The following is a 9,893-nucleotide window of genomic DNA, read 5'->3' on the forward strand; positions in this document are numbered from 1 at the left end:
TTCATTTCGGTACACGTTTCATTATATTCATAGATGGTGTGGTCTGTATCGTGTACTTCTCCGCAACGGCCTTGTTGGTTGGGTAACAGGTCCAAGCTCGTAGGGTAAGAATTGTCTGGTGAAATTGTCAGGAGTTAGTACGGTTAACACTGATCTGATTCTGGAGAACTAAAAATCTCCTTGCTATTTACGTTTATTTACGCTATAAGCCGGTGCTCATATCTAAACTCGCGTTGTTTGCCGCACTGCCATAAATCAAACCTTTCAAGAACGTCGATCCGGAGTTGCATATGAATACCGCGCACATCTACCTAGCGACAGTCGCACGTAACCTTCGAAACGTATAAATATTTGGATGGGGCGATCGGCGAACCGGTATAAGAATGACCAATTCGTAGGTGTTCGTATGCGTCCTGGCGTCTTCATCTCTCAGCCCGAGAAGGATGCCACTTATCGATTGCAACAGTACCTAGATGTTTTTTTCAACCAAAAAGTCGTATTCGACCAATCTGCCGAGCTCAATTTGGTAACGTGTGTTTTGTGAATAACGATGACGTCACATCGATGTATTTGACACGTTGCAGGCGAGACGAGTTTTGATTTGAGAGCCGGTTTACGTATCAGCCACAATATAGAAGTCACACTGTATATGTATGAAACGCTTTGATAAAATCATTACATCAGAACTTGCAATAAAAATATTAATAACTCCACCATTGACCTGTAAATTCGTTGAGCCTGTGGGAGATTATATGGGCTATATTATTTTTATATATACAGCTATTTGTGGTAGCTATAAACTGTGGGAAAAATAGTCGAAAATAAATGTCTATGACGTCATAAAATTTCTGCTCGATAAAAGAAGCTTTGATGTGTTTCTTAGTTACCAATTTTAGAGCCACTTTGTATTGTTGACGTAGAGCTTTCACATTTAGGTACAGTGCGGCACTAGATGCGCAATAAATCCCAGAAGATAAAAATAACTCTTGAAATAAATTTTCCCGAAAACTGTCAATAACACAAATCGAAAAAAAAACTTGGCGATAACTATCATCTTGTTTACTATCTATCATACAATTTTATATGCGAATCAACAACTTTCTTTAGTTTAAAATTAATATAATACACAGATCAGCTGAAAAATTCACATTAATATTACTAATATTTTTCGTTCACTTTTAATAACTGTTCGAATTTTTATAATTTTAATAGTTCAAATTAAGCTGCACTCCGTGATTAAATATTTTATATTGAACGTCTTTCACAAAAACACAAATTTGAAGTGACATAAATAAACAGTGTTCAGTCACATGCAATGGTTTAAAATTGGATAGTCTAGTTTAAACGCAGGCGGCAAGACATTGAAAAGAGTACATTGCAATCAACCGCAGTAGTATTATATAGAAAACCCTAACTAAGTCATACGCATGACATTGAATAAGCATTGAATTATTTGTTAAATAGACAGGAAATGTTCTAATGATGTGACTTGAATGAGTGGCATATCTTGCTATAACTTCTGAAGCTTTCGGCTCGGTGTGTTCGTGCCGAATTTCACAGAAGTTTCTGGATATATTTAAAACTAATCTTGACCATTTCGGCACGATTTGTGAAAATAAGTGAGACCTGGATCTCTTTCTACCATCAATTACTGCATAGCATCCTCAGCGTAGAAAGCCAAAAGAGTTTTGCCAGCTGGCAATATGATATCATTAGTTTTATGGGATTATTGGCACAATATCAGGATTTATTACATGGATACGGACAAAAAAAAAATGGATAATTTCACGCGACAGATAATCTGTCAGTTAATCAGGAAGAGAGCACTAGGAGTGTTGAAAAAATGCACCATCATCAGGATAATTCACCGATTTACACAACAGCCATTTCTTGCCCGCGTAGCATGCCATTGGCTTCCAATAGATGATTCATCAAATGGATTAACCTGACCTGGCACTATCAGACTTCTATATTATTTCTAACCAAAAAATGCTTATTATTATATGCATTACTTAACACTCATTTATAGCGGCATGTACTATTATTTTTTTTAAGTCTTTGAGAAAATATTCAAAAAAAAAACGCTTGTTTTAAAGCATCTCTAATATGTTTATTTTTCAGACTGCGAATTTTTTAACCTTCCCTTATATTATCTATCTATAGATTATTATGTACTTATTGGAATAGAAAACTTCATCGCCAGTTTCTTTTAAAAACATTCAATGAACCGACGCCGACGGAGTTCGTAATAATTGAAAAATGAGGCGTAAAACAGAATATGAATAAGAATGTTTTCAATGTATAAATTTGTTATATTTAGTACATATTATGATACGTGTAATTGATATTTTATTCAAACCGCAAGACAAATAAAAAAACACGAAGATCAGAAAAAAGTCCCATTCAAATTATTTAAAAATAATATTGAAAATACCACTAATATATTTAGCAAGCCTACTTACTTAATAAAGTATACTATATTATATATTCGCATTCAATTTATTGTTAACATGATTCAATTATTAAATAACTGTTGCCCATGAACGTATTTAATTTATGCTATCAACCCTTCAATTTGAATGTGTGTATACTTTATATGGTTACTTTATAAAATATAATGCTACAAAATATTAACTAAAACAGGTGAACAAAGGAGCAGAAACATTTTATCGTGAATATTTAATATTATACTTTCTTATATTTTATGCAAAATTATTTGCCAATATTCTGGCAGAACAGGTAGAGTTTTAATTTAAATTTAATTAGAAGTGAAATTTTAGCTTCTCAATTAAAATACGAAAGTGAATGAATCTTTACGAATTATTAAATTGCTAAAAGCTTCGAGTTGTCTATACAAATCGTAATTCTGGTTATGTCTCTTAGAAATATTCTGGGATGAAAAAAATAATTACAAAAATATCAAAATGGTTTGACACTCAATCGAATCGATTGATAATTATAGCACTTTTGTGGCTATGCTGTTTAAACTTTATTGATGAAGCCTTTTTGGAGAGCGTATAGGTTGTAATAAATATCAACGTTTTCCCCAATTATTTTATGCTGTATACAATTCAGGAAAGTTTTCTTGAGAGCTTGCCTCACTTTACAAAATGACACCAGTTAAAGGAGTAGCAGAAGAATTACAGTGATAAACAAATCATCACAAGAGTTTATAGAGGCATTATGATCACCAAGACTTCTTTCAAAGAAAACCAATATACATCTATATAACACCCTTATTTGGTCCATGCCTAGTGATCTAATATTGGAATACTAATCCGCAAAACAATGAGATTTATCTGAATATTTTTAAAGGAGAAGGTTCTTTGTACCCGTATACGATAATTGTATGTGACAAAAAAGGTAGTTATAGCCATAGGGCAAGCAATATGACAAGGGTAGAAGACACCAAACTACTCAAAGAGCTGCTCTTAAATTTAATATACTAGAATTTAGATTCCGGGGACCTAGGTTGAGGTGGTTGGACAGAATAAAATAGCAAAAAACAAAATCGCAATAGGCAGTGGAGGAAGTTTGCTACATAAAGAGAGGGGTGGAGATGATTTCTGGAGTAGGTCAGTACCCGCATTGGGTTACAGTGCCGATGATGATGATGATTCAGCATAAACTGGAATTAAGCAAAAAAGTGTTGGATGATTATATATATTCTCTCTCGCAACTTACTGAACACACACAAAATGGTGCCACGTTGATGTGTTGTGATGATGATACGTGATACGTTGTGCCATTTCTACAGTCATTTTTTTTGACCAGGTCCGATCCTAAAAAGATCATATAGTGGAGGTTTGTATTAACAGATTTTTTTACGAGAAATGGATGTTATACACTTGCTCAAACTAACTCCAAACACACATTGAAAATAATATGTGTAGGTATTTGCCAGACCCAATACCCACGACATTATAAGCTGACGAGTTAGCTGCTCGGCCATGGTGAGTGAACCCATAATAATTCTAAATTCTGGATTTTGCCCGATTTTCAGATTTCAAAATCCTGATCGATTAAACCAAAATCGATTAAATTGCTGCATTCATTTTCATATATGTTTGGAGAATATTTATAAAATATATTATAATATCATATTGAAATCAATTAATATTGCCGATTAGGGCTTTTTAATTAAATTATTAATATAGAATATTGTTGAATTATTCATATTTTCGTATTTCACGAGACGGGTTTTTCTTATTATTTGATATTTAAAAAACATTTATGCCTTTCATCATAACGAAAAGACTTCCTTGTATGTAGCAAATTGTTTCCGTAAAAAACGTCTTGAATCAAGCAAAATACGAATTTATTTTTTGGGGATTACGGAACCGGATTTTTTTCCCGAAGAAAGATGTCTCAATGTGAATAATTCTGTTTTTTTTTTAATAAATATTACTTATTTTGTGAAGTATATATTTTTAGCAATCCCGTGTTACTAGAATCGCGATCTAAAATCTTGAAATCACAGGATTGCAATTCCTATTCAGTACTTACTCGAGGGATTCTTTAAGCTTTGTTAGTAGAGGACCACTTTAGTCATTAAAGAAAATCTTGTGATAGGAAAAGTTTATTGTTAGTATCAATTATCGTTTCTCCGAAGGGGATGGAAAAGCGAAAGATAAATACAACAATTTTGTGAAAGTATGACGTGTCTCATTTAATGCGCACAGTTGGTGGAACTAAGTAATAATTTATCCAACACTACACAATAATATACCTACTTGAAAGAAGCACTTACCGACGATTAGGTGAATAATAAAATAAGACGTTGCGAGATATATTACTATTATAATGTTAGATATTAAATAATTAACCTAAGTGCTGGTACACAGGGCTTCTGGAATATGTATGTAATTGTCTTGTTACAAATGTATCATAGTTTAATATAGCTGTTATCTGTTGTAGGTAGGTACTTACAGTTTACACGGTGAAATAATATAATAATTATTATTAGTAGCAGAATCTCTAGCAGTTTTTATGCTAGTTAGTAGTTATACTTTTTATGATATACGGAATCTGATGAGGTTTGGAGAAAACGTAAATTTAAATATAATATATTAATCTCATAACTTTCATAACTCACAACTGGGATTGTAGGTATATAGTATAAGTACTGTAACTCCCGGATCGGTCCTAAACTAAGCGTTTGTCGTATAGGAAAGAGCTGCCAAGGAAATAGCACTCCAGCGCAAGGCTATTCTAAATAGTTTCCGTTATTTTTATTGCTCCAAAATAACACTGATATCACTGGAAGCAATTCCATAATAAGGCGGAAATCTGTAATAATTGTTAACACACGGCATTGAGTCATACTAATTGATTACAAATCTAACCGATCACAATGTCTAATTGGACTTTTTTTTTTATCCAATTGAAGATTCTAATCGGATGCATTTGGAATCAAGTATGACATGATGAAGATATTTTGTTGTACTGTTTAACAACATTTGACAGCTCGCTGTTAACGCAGTAATGACCGGCTGTATTAAAAAAAAAAGCATTCGGACTGACAGTTAACTTCCCGGGATAATTAATTGCCAAAATACGACTTAATATCATATTTAGCACTTTTTGATTGATTTTAGAGTTACGTGATACTCACTATCTATGGTTATGATGAATTTTTGAAACCAAGGTAGTTTATATGGGATACTCTATTACCTCTCACAATGACATTGGCCACAAAGTTAGTAAAAGAATTTCACTGGCAAATAATTCCTACAATGGTTTATAGACTCATTAATGATCAATACTCCTCTCAAGGGAAACAAAAATGAAGTTATTCAAACTCTTATCTTGACTCTGAGTCGGAATGCTGTTTTTTTTTAATGTGAGAGGAAAGTGGACATATCTGAAATAAATAAACATAATGCGAAGGTTCTTCGGAGCCATATGCAAAGAAGATGGCAAATGGCGAAGAAGATACAACCATGATATGTAGATAATATATTATTATACACGTTATACGATGATGCATCTGTAGTCTTACATATGCAAGTAGAACTTTGGCAGGGCATATCTCAAGGATGGTACATGGTACACCCGACCACCAAAGAGGCTTGGAAGACAAATAATTTCAGTTTTTTTTTTGTTAAACCGACATGTAGATAGAAAATAAAAATATGTTTTCAAATGATGGACAATATAAAACTGTGTTGTGGGTTTTAATCATTTGATTTTTTTTAAATAATGGAGTGATTTAAAAAAATGTGTTATCCATTAGTAGCTGTGGTAAAATTATGAAAAAAATACTAATTGTTAAAGTAAATATTATCAACTGCGTAATAAAATTTATCAAAATATGGGATTACATTTTTCATTTCTGTGGGTACCCGTGTGGGTTTAAATTTTTATTCGGAGAATTTTAAATTATTAAGACTCAAAAACTGACGAGCCCTACAAAATGATTTTTTGACAGACATGTCAACAAGGCTGCGGAAAATACCAAGTCGCATAGAAAAGTTTATTATCATAAAATTTGTGTATTTCTATAAAAATATGACATGTAATATTGTAACCGCTCATAAAAATATGTGAAAAATCGGCGTCTACGCGTGAAATGTAAATAAACAATATGCGATGTAATGGAGCCCTCGTAGTCCAGTGCGTAACGCGTTGGTCTTTTATCCGGGGGTTCCGGGTTGGTTTTCCGGTGAAAAAATTTATGTGATTTTCTCAGTCTGGGTATTTTTTATTGTTTCACTTCTATATTACTAACCGCACTACTGTTTCACTACAATACTGTCATTGGGCCGCATGGCTTGTTTTAGTGTTAAAATAAAATATATTATATACTTAAAACAATAAGAAGATTTTCCTTTCATATTTCGTTTTAATTACGACGCGTATAATGATAACAATTTGCCATTCCATGAATTAATTTATTTTAATTTGTCTTTGATCCCTATAATTTAATTTATGAGGTATCTATAATAACTTTATTGAGATCATGTTAAATATACGAAAGGGACTATGTCAAGACTCTAGAGCAGTGTCTGCTAAACTTTTTTACTTCACGGCACACTGGTGAATGGGATTTGTTCCACGGCACACCAAATAAAAATGCCGTAAAAAGGAAACGTGCCCTATTAATATGAATAAAGGAAATCATAGTATACGATAGGTAAACATTTTTTTAAATATTTTATCAACATATAATAATATGTACATGGGTGGTAATAACTTTATGAGTGAGAAGGATGCAATTGATTTTTAGAAAGAATTCTGTCAACACGCGGCTCTATATTAGATAAACAAACAAGTAACTCCTCATCTACCATCTGTAAAAGCTCTTTTTTTTTAAATTTCATTTCCATGTACGCTGAAAACCCAAATTTGCAAAGATACGACGATCCAAACGGAAGCAAAGATTTAATTGCTGTTGTAGCCAATCGAGGATATTGGCTCCAAAGCTATATCCAAAATGCTGACAATTCTAGCTCAGAAACGGAAGCTTTGTGCACAGGGTAGTTTTTAGATCTATTAAAATTCCCTCCTCTGTTATTGTCAGGTGTGTACCATCGAATCTTGCGAATGGATTGATGCCCCACCAATACATTTGATAATCAAGTGATGGAAAATACTTGGAAAATGATGCAGAAAGGAGATCTAATGTCCTCTGCACTTCTGGCAAAATTAAAGTTTTTTTTGAGGAAGCATCTACACCTGGGAAGCAATTAAGCTGTGAGTTTTTAACTTTTCTGGTCCACAGGTCTAACTTGTCAGCGAAAGATTTCAATTTTCCTGTAATTGTAATGATATTTCTCTCATATTCACTACGCTGCGTATATACCAGCGTCACTGTATCACTATATCGCATCGACCACTATGTACGAACGTGACAAATATTTATTTGCATAATTTATTTAAAATTTAAGAAATTTTAAATGATTAGGCATTATTTAAAATGAACAGTTTTGAGATTTCTTTCTTCGCGGCACACCCTTAGACTTCTTGTGGCACACTGTTTGGCAGACACTGCTCTTGAGAGACATAAATAGACTATCTGTATTACAACATTTAAGGGCAATTCTATAACTATTTTAGTATGGACGGATTGGTAGATATAAAATCTAATAATAGTCTGCATTGGCAACCAAATTTGAAAATAAAAAAAATGTCGGACTAGGTATTTTAATGATTTTATTCGGTAACTTACAATTATTTATGTCTTTACTCACTCAAACAACGATGTATCATTATATTATGGAGCACTAACGGCTAGACGTTATTTTCTCAATAAAATCTCACAGCATATAAAATAAATTGCTTTCCAATGATGGTGTCTAACGCGTCGGTTTATAATGTCGTGGATCCCACGTTTGAATCCTGGTTCTGCTAAATACAGATATTGTTTTTCAATGTGTTTGGAGTTAGAGTATAGACCTAATAACGAAAATCTGTTAAACCTCCACTATGTCTATGATCTTAGGATCAGACATGGTCAAAATAAAATGATTTTATCATTTTTAGCTACTCATAACACCGTTTTATCGTTTCGAGCTTCACTCTCATAGGTATACTTACGCTCCATACATATATTAAAAGAAGAAAATAATCCTAATATTTATACAATACGTCCCTATCAAATTTATATTAGGCATTTAAATATTAGAATAATAAATTAGTTTTTCAAACAAATATTTTATGACAAACGAATATAATCTTAATTGTCATTGATAATATACCAGCCAATTTTTCTAAATCATAAATCGCTTATGTTGATTCAAACGATAAAATATTATTTATTTCAATCTTTCGGCTGTGTATCAAATATTTTCTTTGTCAATATTATGTCAGTCATGTAATGTTATTTCGTCTTGTCAATAGACAACCTTTTTGAAAGAAAACGAACGCTGATTTATTTGTGGAAGGCAGAGAGAAATAATATAAAATTTGTTATATATGAATTATTTTATTTCGATACCCAAAAAGCAGTGGTCTTTTCTCTATTATCGATTTTATGTTAGCAACACTTGATTTGATAATATAAAAGATAAACTAGACAACAACGATATGATATGAAACAGTGTTGTATATTATAATATTATTGATAGCGGAAATATTGAGATTAATTATTTGGCTACAAATGAAAGTCACAAATAGTCATTTGTAAAAATAAATATATTAAACGGAATGGTATCTATCAATAACACTTTATGACGTAAATAATTGGATGACATAACATTTTATATTATTCCTCTACTCATTGTCTTTGATTGATGATTACTGACTTTTGACAATAATTAACGGGAATATAATAATCACATAATAAAAACTAGACTTACCTTATAACATGGAATACGATTCACCCAGAAACAACAAGAGTAGTTATTTGTAGAAGCTTTCGCGGCGAATAAAATTCTCATAAAGTTACTTCATAGTGAATAAACAAAAGAATATTTTCGATTGAGTTTTCTTTATCGTGTGGGTGTATACGAAAAGTATAATACAAGACCCCCCAAAAGCACTTGTTGGATGTTGGATATTCTGCACTATGACTGACAAAGCGATGAATTACGAATTTTTGTATAATTCACTCAACAAGACGACACGTTTAATCTTTCATGGTGGTATTATTTGTAATAGTTTTGCTGTTGTGGATTTTATTGAGTTTGTGAGTAATTTTCACGAGGAAAAGTGTACGACGTCGCTTTTCCGTTGCTGACACGGACGATGTGAATGAAACTGGGGGGAGGGCGGCGTTATATAAGGGCAGGCATTATCGATCGATATAACGAAGTAAAAGCACAGCCGGCGGATCGGCGCACTTTGGCATGTTTTCGCTAACGTTCATAGGTAATTACACGGTTTTATTTTTATTTCATAAAGGTGACTTTGTTTCCAAGCAAAATGCAAAAATGGTTTTTACATATAAGCAA

At 32.5% G+C, this 9,893-nt stretch overlaps 1 protein-coding gene across 1 annotated transcript in view; it reads right to left on the minus strand.

Moving 5' to 3' along the window:
* LOC147072324 (uncharacterized) overlaps positions 1–9,692 on the minus strand; it is a 40,209-nt gene extending 30,517 nt beyond the window's left edge. The window contains exon 1 of the mRNA XM_085947218.1: positions 9,300–9,692. The gene's annotated coding sequence lies outside the window, so the exon portion shown is untranslated. The remainder of the gene's footprint in view (positions 1–9,299) is intronic.
* Between the last annotated feature and the right edge of the window lie 201 nt (positions 9,693–9,893).

Source organism: Rhyacophila brunnea, unplaced genomic scaffold (assembly GCF_057557595.1).
Source record: "Rhyacophila brunnea isolate RB1 unplaced genomic scaffold, BYU_Rbru_1.0 scaffold_2, whole genome shotgun sequence".
Classification (NCBI taxonomy): Eukaryota; Metazoa; Arthropoda; class Insecta; order Trichoptera; family Rhyacophilidae; genus Rhyacophila; species Rhyacophila brunnea.